At 43.4% G+C, this 27575-nt stretch overlaps 1 pseudogene; it reads right to left on the bottom strand.

Moving 5' to 3' along the window:
- Positions 1-27575, bottom strand: part of LOC140721267 (uncharacterized) — a 147563-nt pseudogene that overhangs the window by 40643 nt on the left and 79345 nt on the right.

Below are 27575 nucleotides of genomic sequence, written 5' to 3'. Positions count from 1 at the left end.
GTCACAACACCAGAATTGCCAGCGGGGTCCACGCACAGTGTATTAGTCAACAGAAAACCTCTCGTCCCTGCAGTCTTTGTCTCCTGGTAAACTCAACACCCTGACAGTGTGGACCATAGATACCCCTTCCTCTGAAAGTCAGGGAATCATTCTGACAGCTGATCGCTGAGAGGAATTATATTGGTTGGCCATTAAAGTTCATCGAGATTCGTTTGGACGGATTTGATGTGGAGTTCGGGGTGTCACAGTGAAAGGGCCGGACGGCCGAACTCTCTACATTGTCCAATCATCCTTCCAGGTGACGCGATACTTCAACTGCCAATATTCCGGGGTCGCCCGTTGTGTCCGCTGCTCCCGATGCGGCCGCCTCGACACTGGTGACACCGGCTCCTCCGCAGTTGTGCCGGGTAGGAATTTTTTTTAACGGGTGTCATTATTTTTCTTCCCTTTTGTGCCGGAAGGGTGGGTTTTGGGGGTTGATGATCGGGATGCCGTCCTTTTTGATTCAGGGGGTGGGGAGGGAGTTTCATTTTTTTTCTCTCTGAACGATTTTACTGTTTTCTTTGTTTCGTGGTTCTCTGGAGAAGAAAAAAAAACACTCAGCGTTATTTATGGATACCTGCTTTGATAATAAATTAACCTTTGAACTATCCACTCCGAGCTGGACTTACTTACTTACTCACTCAGACAGGAACAGTCTGTGAATGCTCCCACCCAGCTCACCTATCCCCCTTACACCACAGATATATCTGTCCAGATACACCCCACGCAAGACAGGCTGGAGCCAAAAATATTTACTACATGACAGACCCTAAAGACAAATTACAAAATAGTCATAATGGCTTACACACACAGCACAGACTGAATCTGTCTTATCTCTACACATGAGTGCACAAGGAGATAAGCATCCTGAAACCCTAGCTAGCTACCCTCAAGAAGAAATATGGCTCAGCACGGCTTAGTACATCTGTTGATTATCAGCAGTTTCTTTCAGAAAAACAGGCTGCTATTGTTTAACGAAGTGTTAACCCTTTTACATACTTTATCATTCCCTCCTTTACATCATTGCATGATCAACAAAGCAGTAACTTTTTACAGAGAAAGCAACCAAGTACAGCATTAACTTCTCAGTGGGTAAAAAACGGCATACCTCAGAAATTATAACAATGATATGTACAACCATTTGGACATAATGCAATATCTTGCCCCACATATTACCGACAGGTCTTCGAAGATCACAATTTCGACCCTTCAGTGAACCCGTGTAAATCCTGCCCTACTCTCTTGATGCTGTCAATCTCCTTGGCAGTGTGCTTGGAGAGGGATGTAACGTTTGTAGACTCATCAGGGATATAGGTGCAGCATTCTGTGTCAGTAATAGCACAGGTTCCCCCTTTCTCAGTTGGGATAAAATCTAAAGCCGTACGATTCTGTACGACTGTTTGCCGGATTGCAATCATTTCAGTGGATATTTTTGTTACTTGGGCCTGTGTTTCTGTCAGGGCCCCTGCAGTATTGTGGCCAGCTCCTCAAGTGCTTGTAGCCAAATTGATTATCTCTCGTGAATTCCTGGTTACTCCATAGGAGAGAAAAGCGATCATCCAAAATCGCTCAGTCTCAGTTATTCCTCTCGGCTGCTGGACAATTGCGGTTCTGACCAGGATGCATGTTTCCCAGTATAGGAAGTTCAGTTTGGTGGGGGCCTGCGATACCATCCCTCAAAACACCGACAGCCACAGTCATCTCTGACTGGAACACAATTCCTCACTCTCTTCCCCAAGTGTTATTTGAGGAAGCCCAGGCTGATAGTTCCTCACTCTGGTTGAGCAGGATTACTGACATTGGAATCATAGTTTTACCCAGCAGGCCCCTAGTTCTACCAGTTTGGCAGGGTGTGACAGAGAGACATTGAGGTGTTAACATGGGGACTCCCAGAAAGACATAAATACGAACACTTCTGTTACATTCCCATAACGGTTTAAATGAACCAGCAGCAATAGATCACACCTGGAGAGTGGTTTTGATGACAAAACCACTCTCTTTATTCGTATCTACTTATAATATAACAAATTAAGCAAAATAATCAAAAACTAAAAGTGTTATGAGTACACATATGTGTAAATATAACTCCCAAACCACTAAGCTCAGAGAATGCCAAGCTTAAACTCTTGAGATGGCAATCTGTGAAATTCAGTTCATCCACGGAATCAATGACGAGAGAGAGATATTTGTAATCCAAGGTGAATGTCAAGAGAAGGCAATTACGTTGAATTCCACAAATTCCACAGTGGTAAAACAGGATAACAGTCGCTGTAGGTCTTATCCGTCGTTGTTCTAAATCCACATACGAATTATCACCAGAAGCAGCTTATCACAGGAGTACTGTCTGCAGAAGGAACTACCACCCAGGCAAGGGTTAACACACAGGTAGATTCCGCAAGGTACTCCCAATCCAGACCCAACACACAAAGTATTACCGACAGTGATTTCCACAGAATATCCCTTCTCACAAGTGTTTACCACATAACACACCCGAATCCAGCTAAGGGTTAACAAAAGTGGTAGCCACGGGATACTCCAACAAAATCCCCAGATGGATTATACGAATTATCACCAACAGTGATTGGTCACAGGGGTACCTCTTCAAGTGAATTACCACACCCAGGCAAGGGTTAGCACAAGTGGTCCTCACAGGATACTCCCAAACCAACAGATCTACTCCATTGGATCAAACAAAGTGACAATCACACATTCGGTATACGCTGGATCAATAATCAACTCACCTTGTGGGCATACGAGAGTCCAAACAGTGGCCTTTGGCCACTAGGCCCTTTGTTTCGAACTTTCCATCTTCTTTCTTTCTCTCTGGCTGAGTGTGTTTGTGACTGTCCTTGCGTAAATAAAACAAACTGTGAGCTGTGTAAACACAAGCTGCAAGCAAGTGTAAACACGCTGCATCGTCAAATAGTTCCGCCCCCCTCTCTCTCTCTCAGTAAGAATCAAACAGGAGCCGGGAAAGCCAGGCTGGTATACACAGGAATTTAGAAGGAGAATTTAGAATTTAGTATTTTCTCCCCGTATTGCCTTTTTAGTTATCTTCTGTTGCTCTTTCAAAGTTTCCCAATCCTCTTGCTTCACTCTCATCTTTGCTATGTTATACATCTTCTCTTTTATTTTTATACTGTCCTTGACTTCCCTTGTCGTCCACGGACGCCCCCTATCCCCCTTAGCTGGCTTTTACCACTGAGATGGTGCGGGACTACAACCAGAGGCCATGGGTTAAGGGTGAAAGGTGAAATGTTGAGGGGAACATGAGGGGAAACTTCTTCACACAGACGGTCATCCGGGTGTGGAATGAGCAGCCAGCACAGATGGGTCCATGTGAGCATGTTTTCAACATTTAAGAGGTCGTGTAGGTATCTGGACGGTAGGGAGTGGGCAGTTTAATTAGTTCAGCACAATTGTTTCTGTAATGTAATTTTCCACAAGAACCTGAAGTAATACTAATATTCACTCTAAGTCCTTTTAACAGCTGTGCAGACCAACCATTCACCTCTTCGGGGATTTTTTATATCGCGTTAAGATTGTGGAACTTTAAGTTAATAATACATAAAATAAAATCCCAGATGCACGTCAAGAATACAAATTTCATGAGAGTGTTTCAGTTACTGTGGGGCCAGGCACCCATGCAGCTCAGCAGGAACAGGGAATAATACCAATGGAGAGAGTCAAACTGAACCAGGTTACAAATTGCAGATGGCAGAAATGCCCCATTCTTATAGAAACAGGAAGAGCATCAGGGAATTGATGGTAATTCCAGATACCAGGATTCCAGATACTCTGCCCAATCAGGAGATGATTTCTCTGTCCAACTTGGGTTCAACCTCATTGTAACAGTGAGGAACAGCCAGATCAAAACTTGGCGACTCAAGCAATCTCATCTGAAATGTTGTCCTACAGCCATTGATGGACTTTGTAAATTATTTTACAGGTTAAAAACGGGAAGGAATTTGTCTCCAGGAATCTCAAACACAGCACACCAGTTTTGCTGTCCCTGTCTAGATATTTAAGAAGTGGAGCGAGGGATTCAATCGAACAACCTTCCTACTCAGACTGTGGGGAGGGATTTATTCGGTCATCTGACCAACTGGCACGCCCATCATTTTACACAGGAGAAAATCCGTTCACCTGCTCAGACAGTGGGAATGGATTCACTCGGACATCTCAACTGATGGTGCATCATCAAGTTCACTCTGGGCAAGGCCATTCACCTGTTCTGTGTGTGAGAAAGGATTCAATTGGTTCTCGCCTGTGGACACACCGTTCAGTTCACACCGAGTAGAGGCTGGTGATCTGCTGAATTAGTGGGAACGGATTCACTCAATCATCTGACGTTATGGCACACCAGCGGGTTCACACTGGGGAGAGGCCGTTCACCTGCACAGAATGTGCGAAACGATTCACTCGGTCATCCGACCTACAGAGACACATTCGAGTTCACACTGGGGAGAAGCCATTCACCTGTTCAGTCTGTGGTAAGGGATTCATTCAGTCATCCACCCTACGGAGTCATCAGCGAGTTCATACTGGGGAGAAGCCATTCACCTGCTCTGTCTGTGGGGAGAGATTCGCTCGGTCAGACAGCCTACAGAGACACCAGCGAGTTCACACTGGGGAGGAGCCATTCACCTGCTCAGCCTGTGGGGAGAAATTCGCTCGGTCAGACAACCTACAGAGTCACCAGCGAGTTCACACTGGGGAGAAGCCGTTCACCTGCTCAGAATGAGGGAAGGTATTCACTCAGTCATCCCAAGTACTGGCACAGCAGTCAATTCACAATGGGGAGTGGCCGTTGTTATGAATTCCTGGGTTTCGTTTGCTGTGGCTGTCATTTTAAGAGAGAGAAATTAAAAAGTTATTTCAGTTTGACTTGTAGCTTGTTTACATCGCTCGCAGCTGTTTAGTTTTAACCGAGAACACAGACGCTCAGAGTCAGATGGAGACGAAGGAGGAAAAATGGAAGGATCAAAACAAGGGAACTAGTGGCCAAGGGTAACTGATTGCAACTTTCCTATGCCCACAAGGGTGGGTTAATTATCGATTCAGCGTACTCAAATGTGTGGTTGTCACCTCGTTTGATCCGTAGGAGAGGATCTGATTTGGGGTATCCTGTGAAGACCACTGATGTATTAACACTTGCCCGGGTGTGGTGAGGTTATTCACTTGAAGACGATACCCCTTGTGACAAGTCACTTTCCGTGATATTTCGTATGTGGATTTGGAATGATGAAGGATAAAATCTACAGCAACTGCTGTCTCGTTTTACCACCATGAAACCTGTGGAATTCGACATAATTGCCTTCTCTCAACATTTACGCTGGATTACAAATATCTCTCTCATCACCTGAGCTTTCATACTTTGCCAGCTCAAGACTCCAAGTCTTGTTTCCCCCGAGCTCAATAGTCTGGGAGTTATATTTACACACATATATACACATAACACTTTTGTTTATCTTGTTTAAGTTACTATATAATAAATAGATTCTAATAAAGATAGTTTTAACATCAATACAGACTCCAGGTGTAGCCTATTGCTGCTGTTCGTTTCTAAAGCGTTACAATTCATAACAAAATTAGGCCTGCGTCCGGGATATTAACAGATTAGGGGGCGTAGTCATTAATTATCGATTTCATTGGGGAAATTCCTTTTGATTCATTTGTGTTTGGAAAATCAGTAGCAATGGATGTTGATAGATGTCTCGAAGTGCCAGCCTCTGAGGCATTGGAGGACCCCAGAAGGATTGAGTTGTTATGTATTGCTAAAAGGTTAAAACTTGCTACGGTGAAATCGACAATAAGGAGGGCACAGATGCAGAGTGTAATAGCTGAACATTATGAATCTGAGGGTGTGTTTAAAATGGAGGAGTTGGAGGTGTTTCCTGAAAGTAAACCTCGTGAGCTTGAGCTCCCGTACAAGTGAGAAAATTAAATGCGGCGGCTGCGGAAAGACAGAGGCAGATTGAGACTAGAGAGGCAGAAAAACAGAAGAGAGGCAGAAAAACAGAGAGGAGGCAGAAAGGCAGAGGCTGTTCGGCCTGGAAAAGATAGGGAGATTGCAGCAAAGGGGTCGAGTGTTAGACTCTGGTGATAAGTTTAAGGCCATTCGGGAAGTTTCATTGGTATCTCGATTCGACTTTCAGCATTTTGAGAAGGTTGTTTAAAGTTTAAATTGGCCAAAAGAGGGTTGGCCTATTCTCTTACAAAGTGTAATTAAGGGGAAGGCTCAGCAAGCCTATTCCGCTTTGACGGTTGATGAAGTAGCTGATTATGACATGGTGAAACAGGCTGTGCTCAAAGCTTATGAGTTGGTCCCAGAATCATACAGGCAAAAGTTTACAAATTTGAGGAAGTCTGTGAACCAGACTTATATGGAACTTGCTTATGAGAAGTTTGTGTGTTTTGACCGCTAGTGCACATATGAAAATATAAATGATGAGTTGAACAGCTTGAAAGAGTTGGTTTTAATTGAAGAATTCAGAGGGTGCATCCCTGATGCGATAAAGACGTATTTAGATGAAAAGGATGCTGCCACTTTGCAGGAGTCTGCTGGATCAGCAGATGAGTTTGCTTTAACTCATAAGGTTAAATTTATCCCGAATAAGAGCTTCCAAAAGAGCAGCAGGGATCACCAGGGCAAATCAGAAATTAAAGCTGGGACTAGTGACAAGTGTAGGGATGAAGGGAAACAGTTGATGGAGAAATATTCTGGTCTTACTTGTTACTATTGTAAGAAAGCTGGTCATATGATGGCTAATTTTTGCCTTCTGGGGAAGAAAAAGGAAAAGGAGGTAGTCCCGAATGCCTGTGATCAGTCTGTTGAAGCACCAGTAAACCCACAGAGTCCTGGACATTCTGTTGACACTCAGATAAGGATTTGAGAGGTCTGACCCATTTAAGAAGAGCTTTGATTATTTTATGTCAGATGAATTGTATTATTAAAGGAAGGGTCAACCCCGGTACCACTGAAAATTGTTTGAGATACAGGGGCTTCTAAGTCACTTATATTAGACAGCGTTCTAAAGTTTTGTGATGAGACTGAAACCGGTGAGGTAAATCTATTAAAGGCATTGGGGGCAGTGTGGTTTCTGTTCCATTGTACAAGGTAACTTTACAGTCAGGGTTGGTTTCGGGACCTGTTAAAATCGGATTACTTTGCTGTTAGGGAATGACCTGGCAGATGGAAAAGTTGTTCCTGCAGTGCAGTTAACAACTAACCCAACCACTGTCGACCCACAGATGGATTTTAACATTTATCCTTCCTGCACAGTAACTCGAAGTCTGGCTAAAATGTCTGCCGACACAGACGGTTCTGTGCAGCATGATTCTGATACCCATGATAGCCAAAATCGGGATTCCTGTTATCATGACTTGCCAGGGACTTTTCTGCCTTCATTGTTTCAACAGGATTCAGGTAGTAAGTCTGATGAGAAAGATCTATCCCTGTCTAGGAAGGAGATTATAACAGAACAGAACCGAGACCCTGATATTGAAGCTTTAAAATAAACAGATCTCTCAGATGATGAGATTTAGAAAGTGCCAGTAGAGTATTATCTCAAGGATGGAGTGTTAATGAGGAAGTAGAGGCCACCGGCTATACCAGCGAGTCAGGAATGGGCACTTGTTCGCTAAGTTGTAGTTTCTAAAGTTTTAAGGGCAATCATTTTAACTTTGGCCCACAGTATGCTCTTAGGTGGCCATTTTGGAGTGAATATAACTGTGAACAGGTTTATGAAATAATTTTACTGGCTTAATTTGAGGAAAGATATGACCTTTTGCAAACCTATCACACTTGCCAATTGTGGGTAAACCCCACCAGGTCACCCTAGTAGCCCCACTGTGGTCTATACATGCATTCGGTGAACCCTTTTCTAAAGTTATAGTGTTGGCCCATTGCCGAAGCCTAAAGCTGGGCATCAGTAAATACAAAGTATTATGTATACTGCATCCAGTTTCCCAAAGGCAATACCTCTCAGGAATATTAAAGCTAAAACCGTGGTGAAGGCTCTTACCAAGTTTTTTTTTACTTTTTCTGGATTGCCTAAAGAAATCCAGTCTGATCAAGAAAGTAATTTTACACCTGGATTATTTCAGTAGGTAGTTCATGAACTAGGAGCTGAACAAATAACATCAACTGCGTAGCATCTGGAATCACAAGGGCTGTAGAAAGTTTTCATTCTACACTCAAAACAATGATTAAGACATAATGTGTTTAAAATGGAAAGACTGTGATGAAGGAATATATTTGCTTTTGTTCTCAATAAGAGAGTCAGTTCATGATCACTGGGCTTTAGTTCACTTGAACTTCTATTTGGTTGTAGACTGAGTGGAACTTTGACCTTATTAAAGGAACAGTGGATTGATGAGGATGTACATGTTAACTTGTTAGACTATATTTTGAAGTTCAAAAAAAAAACTACACCAAGCGCAAAAATTTCTCAAAACAAAATGAAGTGTTGGTTTGATAAGTGGGCTTGCGAAGGAAAATACCAGGTGGGGGATATCTTATCTTAACTTATCATATTTTATCTCCAATGTTGACGAATCCACTCCAGGTGAAACTCAATATGAAACAGGCTCTCAAATTAATGTTGTGAATTATGTTATTAAAACACCCGGCTGACGTAACCTAACACAGTTTGTACACATAAATATGATAAAGACTTATTTTGACGAACAGGCACCATCTGTGAGTGTTGTTGTCAAAACATATGAATCTGGTAACCCTGAGAACGAAACAATTGACTCGTCTGAGACTTTTCACAAGCCAAACGTGGTCCCAGTTAGGCCAATGAACTCGGTTGTTCCAGAAAACTTTGATAACAGGTTGGCTCATCTGCAGCCAAAGCAACAACAACAGCTGAAGGAATTAATTCTGAAGTTTAATGATTTATTTCCTGATGTTCCCAAGCAAACCATGGTCGCAGTACATGATGTAGATATTGGTCAAGCTAAACCTATTAAACAACACCAATATCGTATGAAAGTAGAAAAGTGTAAATTGGCTGAGTACGAATTTGAAAATATGCTGGAAAATGGTATTATTAATCCTTCAGCATCATATTGGAGTCACCCGCCCGTTATTGTGCCCAGACCTGATGGCAGTATTAGATTTTGCACTGGTTATAGAAAGGTAAATGCAGTAACAAAAACAGATGCCTATCCTATCCCTAGGGTGGATGATTGCATCGATAAGGTTGGAAAAGCTAAATTTCCAACAAAGATTGATCTGTTGAAAGGATATTGGTGTGTTCCATTGATGGACAGAGGTAGAGAAATTTCTGCATTTGTGACACCTTCTGGGTAGTATGAATACAATGTTTTGCCGTTTGGAATGAAAAATGGTCCAGGATCATTTCAGAGAAAGTTTGATTTTGTAATTCGAGGGTCAGAACACACAGATGCCTATATTGATGACTTAGTCACAGGGAGTGACACTTGGGAAGAGCATATCTCTGCAGTAGAAAAGCTGTTTAACAGGCTTCCCCAGGCCAGCCTTACATTTAGCTAAGAGTGAATTTTGTCATGCCACTGTGACTTATCTTGGCTATGTTGTAGGTCAAAGCAAGTGGGCTCCTGTTCAGGCAAAAGTCCAGGCAATTTCTGAAGTTCCTATTCCGACTGGTAAGAAGGCTCTAAGAAGGTTTCTGGGAATGGTTGGATAAAGTTCAGCAAGAACTTTACTAATATCGCTCTTCCTCTGACTAATCTCCTGAAGAAGGGTCAAAAGTTTATTTGGACCGAGCGTTGTCAGGAGGCATTTGATTGATTGAAAGCCATTTTTATGTCATTAACCTGTGCTCAGGGCACCTGACTTTAGAAAACCAATTTCTATAGCTGTGGATGCCAGTGATGAAGCTGCCGGGGCAGTGTTATTACAAAAAGATGATGATGATGTTGAACATCCCGTAGCTAACTTTTCGAGAAAATTCAATCAGCATCAAAGAAATTATTCCACCTTAGCGGGCTCAGTTTTGACATTTAAGAAAAACTTGGACAGATATATGGATGAGAGGGGCTTGGAGGGACATGGCCCAGGTGCAGGTGAGTGGGGGCAGGCAGAAAAATGGTTCGGCACAGCTAAGAAGGGCCAAAAGGCCTGTTTCTTTGCTGTAATGCCCTATGGTTATTAGAGAAAGAGTTGTTGTCACTCATCTTGGCCTTGCGGCATTTTGATGTCGATGTTTGTCCTGAGAAGAAATCTCTTGTAGTTTATACTGATCATAATCTGTTGGTGCTTTTTATTAAGGTAAAGGACAAAACCAGATGATTGTTAAACTAGGGTCTGATTTTGCAAGAATATGGTATTGTGATAACGCATATGAAAAGCACGGACAATATCATTGCCGATTGTCTTTCCAGATTCTGAGCTTACAGTTTTAATAGTGAAGCACAATCTGGTATTTGTATACGACTCTGCAATGTGTTACATGATAACCATACATGCATTGTCTTACATACGGTAGCTTGCAGTTAAAATTTTCACTTTTAGAGCAAAAATAATTTTTTGTGTGAGGGGAAGTGTTATGAATTCCTAAATTTCGTTTGCTGTGGACTGTCACTTTAAGAGAGTGCCTGAGTGTGGTGGGGACTAACAATGACGTCAGCCGCTGACTTTCTCAGCTCACTTTTGATTTTTACAGAGAGAGAGAGAGAGAGCTCAAGGAGGCGGGACTGTCTGACTTGCAGCTTGTTTACATTACTCGGAGTTTGTTTCGTTTTAAGCGAGGACACAGACACTCACAGTCAGAAAGAGACAAAGAAAGAGAACAAAAGGATTCAGACAAGGAAGCTAGTGGCCAAGGGTCACTGTTTGGAACTCTCCTGTGCCCACAAGGGTGGTTTGATTATCGATCCAGTGCACATCGAATGTGTACCTGTCACCTCAAATAATCCACAGGAGTGGATTTTGTTTGGGGAATCCTGTGGAGACCACTTACGTGTTAAACCTTGCCTGGGTATGTGGTGTGGCGATTCACTTGAAGACGATATCCCTGTGACACACACGAGGAAATCTGTAATTCAAACAACAACACACACAAAATGCTGGTGTAACACAGCAGACCAGGCAGCATCTATAGGGAGAAGCGCTGTCGACGTTTCGGGCCGAGACCCTTCGTCATGACTAACCGAAAGGTAAGATAGTAAGAGATTTGAAAGTAGTGGGGGGAGAGGAATTGCGAAATGATAGGAGAGTACCGGAGGGGGTGGGATGAAGCTAAGAGCTGGAAAGGTGATTGGCGAAAGTGATACAGAGCTGGAGAAGGGAAAGGATCATGGGACGGGAGGATTCGGGAGAAAGAAAGGGGGGGCGGTTAGATGGAGAACAGGTAAACAACTAAACATGTCACAGATGGGGTAAGAAGGGGAGGAGGGACATTATCAGAAGTTAGACATTTTAATTACACGTCCCATTCCCATTCTGATATGCCTATCCATGACCTCCTCAATTGTCAAAATGAATCCAAACTCAGGTTGGAGGAACAACACCTTATAATCGACTGGGTAACCTCCAACCTGATGGCATGAACATTGACCTCTCTAACTTCCGTTAATGCCCCTCTTTCCCTTCTTACCCCATCCCAGACATATTTATTTTTTTGCCTGTTCTCCATCTCCCTCTGGTGTCCCCCCCCCCCCAAACTCCTTTCTTACTCCCGAGGACTCCCGTCTCATGATCCTTTCCCTTCTCCAGCTCCGTATCACTTTCGCCAATCACCTTTCCAGCTCTTCGCTTCATCCCACCTCCTCCGGACTTCTCCTATCATTTCTCATTTCCCCCTCCCCCCCACGACCTTCAAATCTCTTACTATTTTCCCTTTAGGTTAGTCCTGACGAAGGGTCTCGGCCCGAAACTACGACAGCGCTTCTCCCTATAGATGCTGCCTGGTCTGCTGTGTTACACCAGCATTTTGTGTGTATTGTTGATCCCTGTGACAAGTCACTTTCGGTGATAATTCATAAGTGGATTTGGAACGGCGACGGATAAAATCGACGGCGACTGTTCTCTCATTTTACCACCGTGGAACCGATGGAATTCAACGTAATCGCCATCTCTCTGTATTTGCCCTGGATTACAAATGTCTCTCTCCCATCCCTTATTCCATGAATGAACTGCACTGTCATACTTTACCATCTCAAGACTCTAAGCCTTGCTACACGCACCCCCCCCTCCACCCACCACCACCCACCACCAAGCTCAATAGTTTGGGAGTTATACTTACACATACATATACACACATATCTTGCTTAAGTTACTATATTGTAAGTAGCTACTGATGAAGATAATGGTTTTAACTTCAAAAACGTGCAAATCAGAGCCGAAATAGGAGGATATTTCAGATGAATACGTGGCTTGAAAAATGGTGCAAGGGGGAGGGATTCAAATTTCTGAGATATTGGAGCCAGTTCTGGGGGAGGTGGGACCGGTATAAACAAGAAGGTCGGCACCGGGTCTGGTCTGGAACCAATGTCCTAGGGGGAGAGTTTGCAACTGCTGTTCAGGAGGATTTAAACTAACGTGGCAGGGGGATGGGAACAAGAGCAGGTAGACAGAGGTGTGTAAAATGAGGGTAGAAGCAAAAAGTAGTAAGGTAAAAAGTAGAAATAGTAGGCAGGCAAATCCAGGGCAAAAAACAAAAAGAACCACTTTTCAACATAATTGTATAAGGGCTAAGAGTGTTGTGTAAACATGCCTGAAGGCTTTGTGTGTCAATGAATGGAGCATTCGTAACAAGGTGGATGAATTGAATGTGCAGATCGTTATTAATTAGTACGATATAGATGGGATCACAGAGACATGGCTCCAGGGCGACCAAGGATGGAAGGTCAACATCGAGGAATATTCAATATTCAGGAGGGATAGACAGGAAAGAAAAGGAGGTGGGGTAGCATTTCTGGTTAGAGAGGAGATTAATGCAATGGAAAGGAAGGATATTAGCCTGGAGGATGTGGAATCGATATGGGTAGAGCTGCATAACACTAGGGGGCAGAAAACGCTGGTGAGAGTTGTGTACAGGCCAACTAACAGTAGTAGTGAGGTTAGGGAAGGCATTAAACAAGAAATTAGAAATGCGTGCAATAAATGAACAGTAGTTATAATGGGTGACGTAATCTACACATAGATTGGGTGAACCAAATTGGTATGTGTGCTGAGGAAGAGAATTTCTTGGAATGTATGCGGGATGGTTTTCTGAACTAACATGTCGAGGAACCAACTAGAGAGCAGGCCATTCTAGATTGGGTATTGAGCAATGAGGAAGGGTTAGATAGCAATTTTGTCGTGCGAGGCCTCTTGGGTAAGAGTGACCATAATATGGGGGAATTATTCATTAAGATGGAGATTGACACAGTTAATTCAGAAACAAAAGTTCTGAACTTAAAGAAGGGTAACTTTGAAGGTGTGAGACGTGAATTAGCTAGGATAGACTGGGAAATGATACTTAAAGGGTTGACGGTGGATATACAATGGCAAGCATTTAAAGATCGCATGGATGTACTACAACAATTATTCATCCCAGTTTGGAAAAGAATAAACCAGGGAAGGTAGTGTCCCCGTGGCTGACAAGGGAAATTAGGGATAGTATCATGTCCAAAGCAGAAACATATAAATTAGCAAAAAGAACAGCGGCACACCTGAGGACAGGGAGAAATTCAGAGACCAGCAGAGGAGGACAAAGGGCTTAATTAGGAAAGGGACAAAAGATTATGAGAGAAAGCTGGCAGGGAACATAAAAACTGACTGTAAAAGCTTTTATAGATATATGAAAAGAAAAAGATTGGTCAAGACAAATATAGGTCCTTTAGAGTCAGAAACAGGTGAATTGATCATAGGGAACAAAGACATGGCAGACAAATTGAATAAATACTTTGGTTCTGTCTTCACTAAGGAGGACATAAATAATCTTCCGGAAATAGTAGGTGACCGAGGTTCTAGTGAGAGTGAGGAACTGAGGGAAACACGTGTTAGTAGGGCAGTGGTGTTAGGTAAATTGAAGGGATTAAAGGCAGATAAATCCCCAGGGCCAGATGGTCTGCATCCCAGAGTGCTGAGGAAATAGCCCAAGAAATTGTGGATGCAGTAGTGATAATTTTTCAAAACTCCTTAGATTCTGGATTAGTTCCTGAGGATTGGAGGGTGGCTAATGTGACGCCACTTTTTAAGCAAGTAGGGATAGAAAAACCGGGGAATTATAGACCGGTTAGTCTGACGTCGGTGGTGGGGAAAATGCTAGAGTCGGTTATCAAAGATGTGATAACAACACATTTGGAAAGAGGTGAAACCATCGAACAAAGTCCGCCTGGATTTGTGAAAGGAAAATCATGTCTGACGAATCTCATAGAATTTTTTAAAGATGTAACTAGTAGAGTGGATAGGAGAGAGCCAGTGGATGTGGTATATTTAGATTTTCAAATGGCTTTTGACAAGGTACCACACAGGAGATTAGTGTGTAAACTTAAAGCACACGGTATTGGGGGTATGGTATTGATGTGGATAGAGAATTGGTTGGCAGACAGGAAGCAAAGAGTGGGTGTAAACGGGACCTTTTCAGAATGGCAGGCACGGACTAGTGGGGTACCGCAAGGCTCAGTGCTGGGACCCCATTTGTTTACAATATATATTAATGATTTAGACGAGGAAATTAAGTGCAGCAACTCCAAGTTTCCAGATGATACGAAGCTGGGCGGTGGTGTTAGCTGTGAGGAGGATGGTAAGAGGATGCAGAGTTACTTAGATATGTTAGGTGAGTTGGCAAATTCATGGCAGATGCAATTGAATGTGGATAAATGTGAGGTTATCCACTTTGGTTGCAAGAATAGGAAAACAGATTATTATCTGAACGGTGGCCGATTAGGAAAAGGGGAGGTGCAACGAGACCTGGGTGTCATTGTACACCAGTCATTGAAGGTGGGCATGCAGGTACAGCAGGCAGTGAAAAAGGCAAATGGTATGTTGGCATTCATAGCAAAAGGATTTGAATGACAGGAGCAGGGAGGTTCTACTGCAGTTGTACAAGGCCTTGGTGAGACCTCACCTGGGATATTGTGTGCAGTTTTCTTCCCCTAATCTGAGGAAAGACATTCTTGCCATAGAGGGAGTACAGAGAAGGTTCACCAGATTGATTCCTGTATGGCAGGACTTTCATATAAAGAAAGACTGGATCGACTAGGCTTATACTCACTGGAATTTAGAAGATTGAGGGGGAATCTTACTGAAACATATAAAATTCTAAAGGGAATGGACAGGCTAAATGCAGGAAGATTGTTTCCGATGTTAGGGAAGTCCAGAATGAGGAGTCACCGTTTAAGGATAAAGGAGAAGCCTTTCTGGACCGAGATGAGGAAAAACTTTTTCACGCAGAGCGTGGTGAATCTGTGGAATTCTCTGCCACAGAAAACAGCTGAGGCCGGTTCATTGGCTATAATTGAGGAAGTTAGATATGGCCCTTGTTGCTAAAGGGATCGGGGTATGAAGAGAAAGCAGGTACAGGGCTCTGAGTTGGATGATCAGCCATGATCATACTGAATGGCGGTGCAGGCTCGAAGGGCCGAATGGCCTACTCCTACACCTATTTTCTATGTTTCTATGTTTCTAAAACCAGACTCGAGTGCAGTTTGTTCCTGCTGGTTCGTTTCTAAAGTGTTACTGTTCGTAACAAAATGCTAGAATCTATTCTGCCATACCCTATGATCGTAGCTTATAACTCTTACCCCACCAGGTGTTGCATTCAATGAAACCTCTTCTCGTTCCAGCAAACAGAAACTGATTCTTTGAAAACTCAGTGAGATAGAAGGTGCAAGATAAGACTTCACAATGAAGTCAAATGTTACAGGAAACTTTACCGATACACTGTACATCTTTGCCTCAGTCAAAGTAAGAATTATAAAGCTCAATTGGTTAATCAAATGTTGTGTACCATTTGTTATTTCGGGGTACAGTACTGATTTGTAACAGGGGACACATCACGCAGCATCCACCCAAATGAGATTTCTGAAGTTTGGCCTGGTGGAGAGGGGCTATCACCTCCTATATTAAGCTGCCAGCCGAAGCGAGAGTTACATAAGGTTAGATGAATAAGCGAATCGCTTCCCACATTCACAGTAGGTGAACAGCCTCTCCCCAGTGTAAAGTCAGTGATGCACATTTGGTTGATTTGGCTGAGAGAATCTCTTCCCAAAGTCCGAGCAGGTGATCAGACTCTACCCAGTGTGAATTCGCTGGTGTCCCCGTAGTTGAGATGACCTCATGTTTGCTTTTAGGGATATCGTCTTCAAGTGAATCGCCACACCACACACCCAGGCAAGGGGTAACACGTAAGTGGTCTCCACAGGATAGCCCAAACAAAATCCACTCCTGCGGATTATTCGAATCCCTTCCCACAGTCGGAGCAGGTGAATGGCCGCTCCCCGGTGTGAACTCGTTGGTGTGCCAGTAGGTCGGATGACCGTGAATCCCTTCCCACAGTCTGAGCAGGTGAACGGCCGCTCCCCGGTGTGAACTCGTTGGTGTGCCAGTAGGTCGGATGACCGTGAATCCCTTCCCACAGTCTGAGCAGGTGAACGGCCGATCCCCGATGTGAACTCGTTGGTGTGCCAGTAGGTCTGATGACCGTGAATCCCTTCCCCCAGTCTGAGCAGGTGAACGGCTTTTCCCCGGTGTGAACTCTCTGATGTAACTTCAGTTGAGATGACCAAGTGAATTCCTTCCCGCACACGGAGCAGGAGAACGGCCTCTCCCTCGTGTGAACTGACTTGTGTACCACAGGGAGATGGAGAACATGCAAATAACTAAATATTTCAGGGATGGGGTAAGAAGGGGAGGAGGGGCATTAACGGAAGTAGAGAAGTCAATGTTCATGGCAACAGCTTGGAGGCTACCCAGCCGGTAGATAAGGTGTTGTTCCTTCAACCTGAGTTTGGATTCATTTTGACAATAGAGGAGCCCATGGATAGACATATCAGAATGGGAATGGGACAAGTAATTAAAATGTCTAACTTCCGTTAATGCTCCTCCTCCCCTTCTTAGCCTATCCCTGACATATTTAGTTGATTACCAGTTCTCCATCTGCCCCCCCCCCCACCTTTCTTTCTCCAGAGGCCTCCCGTTCCATGATCCTTTCCCTTCTCCAGCTCTGTATCACTTTCACCAATCTCCTCTCCAGCTTTTAGCTTCATCCCACCACTTCCGGTCTTCTCCTATCATTTCGCATTTCCTCCTCCCCCCACTACTTTCAAACCTCTTACTACCTTTCCTTTCGGTTTGTCCTGATGAAGGGTCTCGGTCTCGGACTTCTCCCTATAGATGCAGCCTGGCCTGCTGTGTTCCACCAGCATTTTGTTTGTGTTGTTGTTTGAATTTTAGATTTCCTAGGGGATATCGTTTTCAAGTGAATCGCCACACCACATACCCAGGCAAGGTTTAACACATAAGTGGTCACCACAGGATTCCCCAAACAAAATCCACTCCTGTGGATTATTCGTGGTGACAGCCACACATTCGATGTGCACTGGATCGATAATCAAACCGCCCTTGTGGGCACAGGAGAGTTCCAAACAGTGACCCTTGGCCACTAGCTTCCTTGTCTAAATCCTTTTGTTCTCTTTTTTTGCGTCCTTCTAACTGTGAGTGTCTGTCTCCTCGCTTAAAACGAAACAAACTGCAAGTAATGTAAACAAGCTGCAAGTCAGACAGTCCCGCCTCCTTGAGCTCTCTCTCTGTCTGTAAAAATCGAAAGTGAGCTGAGAAAGTCAGCGGCTGACGTCATTGTTAGTCCGCACCTCACTCAGGCACTCTCTTAAAATGACAGTCCACAGCAAACGAAACTTAGGATTCATAACACTTCCCCTCACACAAAACATTTATCTGGAAAGACAATCGGCAATGATATTGTCCGTGCTTTTCATATGCATTATCACAATACCATATTCTTGCAAAATCAGACTCTAGTTTAACAATCATCTGGTTTTGCCCATTACCTGAATGAAAAACACCAACAGATTATGATCAGTATAAACTACAAGAGGTTTCTTCTCAGGACAAACACAGACATCGAAATGCCGCAAGGCCAAGATGAGAGACAACAACTCTTTCTCTAAGAACCATAGAACATTACAGCACAGAAACAGGCCTTTTGGCCCTTCTTGGCTGTGCCGAACCATTTTTCTGCCTAGTCCCACTCACCTGCACCTGGGCCATATCAACCCAAGCCCCTCTCATCCATATACCTGTCCAGGTTTTTCTTAAATGTCAAAAATGACCCGCTAAGGTGGAATAATTTCTTTGATGCTCATTGAATTTTCTCGAAAAGTAAGCTACAGGATATTCAACATCATCATCATCTTTTTGTAATAACATTGCCCCGGCAGCTTCATCACTGGCATCCACAGCTATAGAAAATGGCTTTGTAAAGTCAGAGCAGAGGTGAATAACATAGAAACGGCTTTCAATCGATCAAATGCCTACTGACGAGGTTCGCTCCGAAGAAACTTTTCACCCTTCTACAGGAGATTAGTCAGAGGAAGAGCGATATCAGCAAAGTTCTTACAGAACTTACGATAATATCCATCCATTCCCAGAAACCTTCTAAGAGCCTTCTTACCAGTCAGAATAGGAACTTGAGAAATTGCCTGGACTTTTGCCTGAACAGGCGCCCATTTGCCTTGAGCTATAACATAGCCAAGATAGGTCACAGTGGCATGGCAAAATTCACTCTTAGCCAAGTTACCTGTAAGGCTGGCCTGGAAAAGCCTGTCAAACAGCTTTTCTACTGCAGAGATATGCTCTTCCCAAGTGTCACTCCCTGTGACGAAGTCATCAATATAGGCATCTGTCTGTTCTAATCTTCGAATAACAAAATCAATCATTCTCTGGAATGTTCATGGAGCATTTTGCCTTCCAAAAGGTAAAACATTGTATTCATACAACTCAGAAGGTTTCACAAACGCAGAAATTTCTCTACCTCTCTGCATCAATGGAACACACCAATACCCTTTCAACAGATCAATCTTTGTTGGAAATTTAGCTTTTCCAGCTTTATCGATGCAATCATCCACCCTAGAGATAGGATAGGCATCTCTTTTTGTTGCTGCATTTACCTTCCCATAATCAGTGCAAAATCTAACACTACCATCAGGTTTGGGCACAATAATACAGGGTGACTCCAATCTGATGATGAATGACTAATAATACCATTTACCAGCATATTTTCAAATTCTTGCTCTGCTAATTTACACTTTTCTACGTTCATGCGATATGTGTGTTGTTTAATTGGTTTGGCTTGACCAATATCTACATCATGAACTGCGACCGTGGTTTGCTTGGGAACATCGGGAAATAAATCTTTAAACTTCAGAATTAATTCCTTCAGCTGTTGTTGTTGCTTTGGCTGCAGATGAGACAACTTGTTATCAATGTTTTCTGGAACAACCGAGTTCATTAGCCTAACTGGGACCATGTTTGGCTTGTGAAAAGTCTCAGACGAGTCAATTGTTTCATTCTCAGGGTTACCAGATGCATATGTTTTGACAACAACACACACAGATGGTGCCTGTTTGTCAAAATAAGGATTTATCATATTTATGTGTACAACTTGTGTTAGTTACGTCAGTCGGGTGTTTTAATAACATAATTCACATCATTAATTTGAGAGCCTATTTCATACAGTCCATTGAATTTCACCTGGAGTGGATTCATCAACATTGGAGATAAGAGAAGATATCCCCCACCTGCTATTTTCTTTCACAAGCCCGCTTATCAAACCAACACTTCATTTTGTTTTGAGAAATCTTTAAGTTTTGTCTCATGAGACTACACGCTTGGTGTAGTTTATGATTGAACTTCAAAACATAGTCTAACCAGTTAACATGTACATCCCCATCAATCCACTGTTCCTTTAACAAGTCAAAGGTCCCCTCAGTCTACAACCAAATAGTTCAAGTGAACTAAAGCCCAGTGATCCTGTACCGACTCTCTTACTGAGAACAAAAGCAAATATATTCCTTCATCGCAGTCTTTCCATTTTCAATAAAGTATGTCTTAATCATTGTTTTGAGTGTAGAATGAAAACTTTCTACAGCCCTTGTGATTCCAGATGGTGCACAGATGATGTTATTTGTTCAGCGCCTAATTCATAAACTACCTACTGAAATAATCCAGGTGTAAAATTACTTTCTTGATCAGACTGGATTTCTTTAGGCAATCCAGAAAATGTATTAAAAAAAACAGCTTGGTAAGAACTTTCGCTACAGTTTTAGCTTTAATATTCCTGAGTGGTATTGCCTCTGGGAATCTGGATGCAGTACACATAATAGTTAGCAGATAATGATGGCCAGCTTTAGACTTTGCCAATGGGCCAACGCAGTCCACTATAAATTTAGAAAAGGGCTCACCGAATGCACGTATAAACCACAGTGGGGCCACTGGGGTGACCTAGTGGGGTTTACCCACAAATGGGCAAGTGTGACATGTTTGAAAAAGGTCACATCTTTCCTCAAATTAGGCCAGTACAATTATTTCATAAACCTGTTTACAGTTATATTCATTCCAATATGGCCACCTAAGGGTATACTGTGGGCCAAAGTGAAAATTTCAGCCCTATAAACTTTAGGAACTACAACTTGGTGAACAATTGCCCATTCAACACTCGCAGGTATAGCCGGTGGCCTCCACTTCATCATTAACACTCCATCCTTGAGATAATACCCTACTGGCACTTTCTGAATCACATCATCTGAGAGAGCTGTTTCTTTTAAAGCTTCAATCTCAGGGTCTCGGTTCTGTTCTGCTATAAACTCCTTCCTAGACAGGGATAAATCTTTCTCATCAGACTTACTACCTGAATCCTGTTAAAACAATGAAGGCAGAAAACTCCCTGACATTCATCATAACCTGAATCCCGATTTTGGCTATCATGGGTATCAGAATCATGCTGCACAGAACCGTCTGTGTCGGCAGACTTTTTAACCATACTTCGAGTTACTTGGCAGGAAGGATAAATGTTAAAATCCATCTGTGGGTCGTCAGTGGTTGGGTTAGTTGTCAACAGCAATGCAGGAACAACTTTACCATCTGCCAGGTCATTCCCTAACAGCAAAGTAACATCTCCCACCGGTAAACTGGAGCACAATCCGATTTTAACAAGTCCCGAAACCAACCCTGACTGTAAAGTTAATTTGTACAATGGAACAGAACCCACACCGCCTCCAATGCTTTTAATAAGATTTACCTCACCTGTTTCAGTCTCATCACCAAACTTTGGAATGCTGTCTCATATAAGTGACTGAGAAGCCCCTGTATCTCAAACAGTTTTCAGTGGTACCGGGGTTGACCCTTCCTTTAATAATACAATCCCATCTGACGTAAAATGATCGAATCTCTTCTTAACTGGGTCAGACCTCTCAAATGCTTATTTGAGCCTCAGCAGAATGTTCAGAACCCTGTGGGTTTACTGGTGCTTCAACAGACTGATCACAGGCATTCGGGACTGCTTCCTTTTCCTTTTTCCTTTCTGAGCCTTAACAGAATGTTCAGAACCCTGTGGGTTTACTGGTGCTTCGACATACTGATCACAGGCATTCGGGACTGCCTCCTTTTCCTTTTTCCTAAAGAGCCTCCACAGAGCCATTATATAAACAGTTTTCTTACAATAGTAACCAGGAAGACCAGAAAATTTCTCCTTCAACTGCTTCCCTTCATCCTTACTCTTGTAACTAGTTCCAGCTTTAATTTCTGGATTACCCTGGTGATCCCTGCTACTCTTTTGGAAGCTCTTATTCGGGATAAACTTAACCTTCTAAGTTAAAGCAAGCTCATCTGCTAATCCAGCAGACTCCTGAAAAGTGGCAGCATCCTTTTCATCTAAATATCTCTTTATGTCATCAGGCACGCACCCTCTGAAATCTTCAATTAAAACCAACTCTTACAAGCTGTTAAAATCATCAGTTATATTTTTATATGTGCACCAGCGGTCAAAACTCATAACCTTATCATAAGCAAGACCCATATAAGTTTGGTTCACAGACTTCCTCAAATTTCTAAACTTTTGCCTGTATGATTCTGGGAAAAACTTGTAAGCTTTGAGCACAGCCTGTTTCACAATGTCATCATCAGCTGCTTCATCAACAGTCAAAGCAGAATAGGCTTGCTGAGCCTTCCCCTAAATTACACTTTGTAAGAGAATAAGCCAACCCTCTGTTCGCCACTTTAAACTCTGAGCAACTTTCTCAAAATGCTGAAAGTATTTATCAACCTCTGCTTCGTCAAATGGAGGTACCAATTTAACTTCCCGACTAGCCTTAAACTTATCACCAGAGTCTAACACTCGAACACTTTGCTGCAATCTCTCTATCTTTTCCAGCTCGAACAGCCTCTGCCTTTCTGCTTCCACCCTCTGTTTTTCTGCCTCTCTAGACTCAAACTGCCTCTGACTTTCCGCAGCCTCCGCATTTAATTTTTTTCACTTGAACTGGAGCTCAAGCTCACGAGGTTTATTTTCAGGAAACACATCCAACTCTTCCACTTTAAACACACCCTCCGGTACATAATGTTCAGTTATTACACTCTGCATCTGTGCCCTCCTTATTGTTGATTTCACCGTAGCAAGTTTTAACCTTTTAGCAATACATAACAACTCAACCCTTCTGGCGTCCTCCAATGCCTGGCACTTCGAGACATCTATAAACATCCGTTGCTACTGATTTTCCACACACATAAAAATCAAAAGGTATTTCCCCAATGAAATCGATAATTAATGACTACGCCCCCAAATCTGTTCATATCCCAGACGCAGGCCCAAATTTTGCTATGAATTGTAACGCTTTAGAAACGAACACCAGCAATAGGCTACACCTGGAATCTGTTTTTAATGTTAAAACTATCTTTATTAGAATCTACTTGTAATATAGTAACTTAAACAAGATAAACAAATGTGTTATGTGTATATATGTGTGTAAATATAACTCCCAGACTATGGAGTTCGGGAGAAACATGGCTTGGAGTCTTGAGATGGCAAAGTATGAAAGTTCAGTTCAACAATGGAATAGGTGATGAGAGAGATATTTGTAATACAGCGTAAATGTTGAGAAGGCAATTATGTCGAATTCCACAGGTTCCATAGTGGTAAAACGAGACAACAGTTGCTGTAGATTTTATCCGTCATCATTCCAAATCCACATACGAATTATCACGGAAAGTGACTTGTCACAAGGGGTATCGTCTTCAAGTGAATTACCCCACCACACCCAGGCAAGGGTTAACACATCAGTGGTCTTCACAGGATACCCCAAATAAGATCCACTCCTACGGATCAAACGAGGTGACAACCACACATTTGAGTACGCTGAATCGATAATTAACCCACCCTTGTGGGCATAGGAAAGTTGCGATCAGTGACCCTTGGCCACCAGTTCCCTGGTTTCGATACTTCCATTTTACCTCCTTCGTCTCCGTCTGACTCTGAGTGTCTGTGTCCTCGGTTAAAACTAAATAAGCTGCGAGCGATGTAAACAAGCTGCAAGTCAAACTGATTTAACTTTTTAATTTCTCTCTCTTAAAATGACAGTCCACTTCAAACAAAACCTAGGGATTCATAACAACGGCAACTCCCCATTGTGAACTGACTGATGTGCCAGTACGTGGGATGACTGAGTGAATCCTTTCCCACAGACTGAGCAGGTGAATGGCTTCTCTCCAGTGTGGACTCGCTGGTGTCTCTGTAGGGTGGATGACTGAGTGAATCCCTTCCCACAGACTGAGCAGGTGAATGGCTTCTCCCCAGTGTGAACTCGCTGATGTCTCTGTAGGGTGGCTGACCGAGTGAATCGCTTCCCTCATTCTGAGCAGGTGAACGGCTTCTCCCCAGTGTGAACTCGCTGATGACTCTGAAGGTGGGATGACCGAGTGAATCGCTTCCCTCATTCTGAGCAGGTGAATGGCTTCTCCCCAGTGTGAACTCGCTGGTGTGTCTGAAGGTGGGATGACCGAGTGAATCCCTTCCCACAGACTGAGCAGGTGAATGGCTTCTCCCCGGTGTGAACTCGCTGATGACACTGTAGGTTGGATGACTGACTGAATCCCTTCCCACAGAATGAGCAGGTGAATGGCTTCTCCCCAGTGTGAACTCGCTGATGTCTCTGTAGGTTAGCTGACTGACTGAATCCCTTCCCGCAGAATGAGCAGGTGAATGGCTTCTCCCCAGTGTGAACTCGCTGATGTATCTGTAGGGTGGAAGATTGAGTGAATCGCTTCCCACATTCTGAGCAGGTGAATGTCCTCTCCCCAGTGTGAACCCGCTGGTGTGCCATTACGTCAGATGATTGAGTGAATCCTTTCCCACAAATTCAGCAGATCACCAGCCTCTGCCCGGTGTGAACTGACTGGTGTGTCCACAGGTTGGAAGACCAACTGAATCCCTTCTCACACAGAGAACAGGTGAATGGCCTTGCCCAGTGTGAACTTGCTGACGTACCTTCAGTTGAGATGACCGAGTGAATCTATTCCCACTGTCTGAGCAGGTGAACGGACTTTCTCCAGTGTAAAATGACGGGCGTGCCAGTTGGTCAGATGACCGAATAAATCCCTCCCCACAGTCTGAGTAGGAAGGATAGTCGATTGAATCCCTCGCTCCACTTCTTAAATATCCGGACAGAGACAACAAAACTGGCGTGCTGTGTTTGAGATTCCTGGAGACTAATTCCTTCTCGTTTTAACCTCTGAAATGCTTTACAAACTCCATCAATGGCTGTCGGACAACATTTCAGATGAGACTGCTTGAGTCGTCAAGTTTTGATCTGGCTGTTCCTCACTGTTACAATGAGGTTGAACCCAAGTTGGACAGAGAAATCATTTCCTGACTGGGCAGAGTGCTGGTATCTGGAATGACCATCAATTCCGATGCTCTTCCTGTTTCTATAAGAATGGGGCATTTCTGCCATCTGCAATTTGTACCCTGGCTCAGTTTGACTCTCTCCATTGGTATTATTCCCTGTTCCTGCTGAGCTGCATGGGTGCCTGGCCCCACAGTAACTGAAACACTCTCATGCAAATTGTCTTTGTTGACGTGCATCTGGGATTTTCTTTCACGTATTATTAACTTAAAGTTCCACAATTTTAACACCAGATAAAAAATCCCTGCTGAGCTGAATGGTTGGTCTGCACATCTGTTAAAAGGACTTAGAGTGAATATTAGTGTTACTTCAGGTTCCTGTGGAAAATTACAATACAGAAACAGGCCATTTGGGCCATCTGGTTTGTGCTGAACTAATTAAACTGCCCACTCCCACATCCCTACCATCCAGGTACCTACACGAACCTCTTAAATGTTGAAATCGAGCTCGCATGCACCACTTGTGCTGGCTGCTCATTCCACACCCGGATGACTGTCTGTGCGAAGGAGTTTCCCCTCATGTTCCCCTTAACGTTTCGCCTCTCACCCTTAACCCATGGCCTCTGATTGTAGTCCCACCCAATCTCAGTGTTAAAAGCCAGCTATGGGGAGTAGAGGTCGACCGGGGATGACAAGGGAAGTCAAGGACAGTATAAAAATAGAAGAGAAGATGTATAACATAGCAAAGATGAGAGGAAAGCCAGAGGATTGGAAAACTTTTAAAGAGCAACATAAGATAACTAAAAAGGCAATACGTTGAGAAAATACTAAATTCTAAATTTTCTTTCTAAATTCCTGTGTATACAAGCCTGGCTTTCCCGGCTCCTGTTTGATTCTTACTGAGAGGGGGGGGGGGGGGGGGGAGAGAGAGAGAGAGAAAGAGAGAGAGAGAGGGGCGGAACTATTTGACTATGCAGCGTGTTTACACTTGCTCGCAGCTTGTGTTTACATAACTTACAGTTTGTTTTATTTAAGCAAGGACAGTCACAAACACAGTCAGCCGGAGAGAAAGAAATAAGATGGAAGGTTCGAAACAAAGGACCTAGTGGCCAAAGGTCACTGTTTGGACTCTCCTGTGCCCACAAGGTGGGTTGATTATTGATGCAGCGTATACCGAATGTGTGATTGTCACTTTGTTTGATCCATTGGAGTGGATCTGTTGGTTTGGGAGTATCCTGTGAGGACCACTTCTGCTAACCCTTGCCTGGGGGTGGTAATTCACTTGAAGAGGTACCCCTGTGACCAATCACTGTTGGTGATAATTCGTATAATCCATCTGGGGATTTTGTTGGAGTATCCCGTGGCTACCACTTTTGTTAACCCTTAGCTGGATTCGGGTGTGTTATGTGGTATCCACTTGTGAGAAGGGATATTCTGTGGAAATCACTGTCAGTAATACTTTGTGTGTTGGATCTGGATTGGGAGTACCTTCCCGAATCTACCTGTGTGTTAACCCTTGCTTGGATGGTAGTTCCTTCTGAAGACAGTACTCCTGTGATAAGCTACTTTTGGAGATAATTCGTATGTGGATTTAGAACAACGACGGATAAGACCTACAGCAACTGTTATCCTGTTTTACAACTGTGGAATTTGTAGAATTCAACGTAATTGCCTTCTCTTGACATTCACCTTGGATAAAAACTATCTCTCTCTCGTCATTGATTCCGTGGATGAACTGAACTTTCATTCTTTACCTTCTAAAGACTTTAACCTTGGTATTCTCTGAGCTCAGTGGTTTGGGAATTATATTTACACATATGTGTACTCATAACACTTTTATCTTTTGATTATTTTGGTTAATTTGTTATATTATAAGTAGATACGAATAAAGACAGTGGTTTTAACATCAAAAGCACACTCCAGGTGTGGTCTATTGCTACTGGTTCATTTAAACCGTTACAGGAATGTAACAGAGGTGTTCGTGTTTATGTCTTTCTGGGGGCCCCCATGTTAACACCTTTCTCTCTCTCGGTCACACCTTGCCAAACAGGTAGAACTAGGGGCCTGCTGGGTAAAACTATGATTCCAATGTCTGTAATCCTGCTAAACCAGAGTGAGGAACTCTCAGCTTGGGCTTCCCCAAATAACACCTGGGGAAGAGACTGAGGAACTGTGGTCCAGTCAGAGGTGACTGTGGCTGTCGGAGTTTTGAGGGATGGTATCGCGGGCCCCCACCAAACTGAACTTCCTATACAGGGAAACATGCATCCTGGCCATAGCTGCAGGTGCCCAGCAGCCGAGAGGAATAACTGAGACTGAGCGATTTTGGACGATCGCTTTTCTCTCCTATGGAGTAGCCAGGAATTCATGAGAAATAATCAATTTGGCTACAAGCACTTGAGGATCTGACCACAATACTGCAGAGGCCCTGGCAGAAACACAGGCCCAAGTAACAGAAATATCCACTGAAATGATTGCAATCCGGCAAACAGTCGTACAGAATCGTACGGCTTTAGATTTTGTCCCAGCTGAGAAAGGGGGGACCTGTGCTATTATTGACACAGAATGCTGCACCTATATCCCTGATGAGGCTACTAACGTTACATCCCTCTCCAAGCACACTGCCAAGGAGACTGACAGCATCAAGAGAGTAGGGCAGGATTTACACGGGTTCACCGAAGGGTCGAAATGGTGATC

The sequence above is a fragment of the Hemitrygon akajei genome, unplaced genomic scaffold (assembly GCF_048418815.1).
Source record: "Hemitrygon akajei unplaced genomic scaffold, sHemAka1.3 Scf000053, whole genome shotgun sequence".
In the NCBI taxonomy this organism is placed as follows: domain Eukaryota; kingdom Metazoa; phylum Chordata; class Chondrichthyes; order Myliobatiformes; family Dasyatidae; genus Hemitrygon; species Hemitrygon akajei.
The sequence above is the reverse complement of the archived record's forward strand: the minus strand, read 5'-3'. Positions and strand labels throughout refer to the sequence as shown.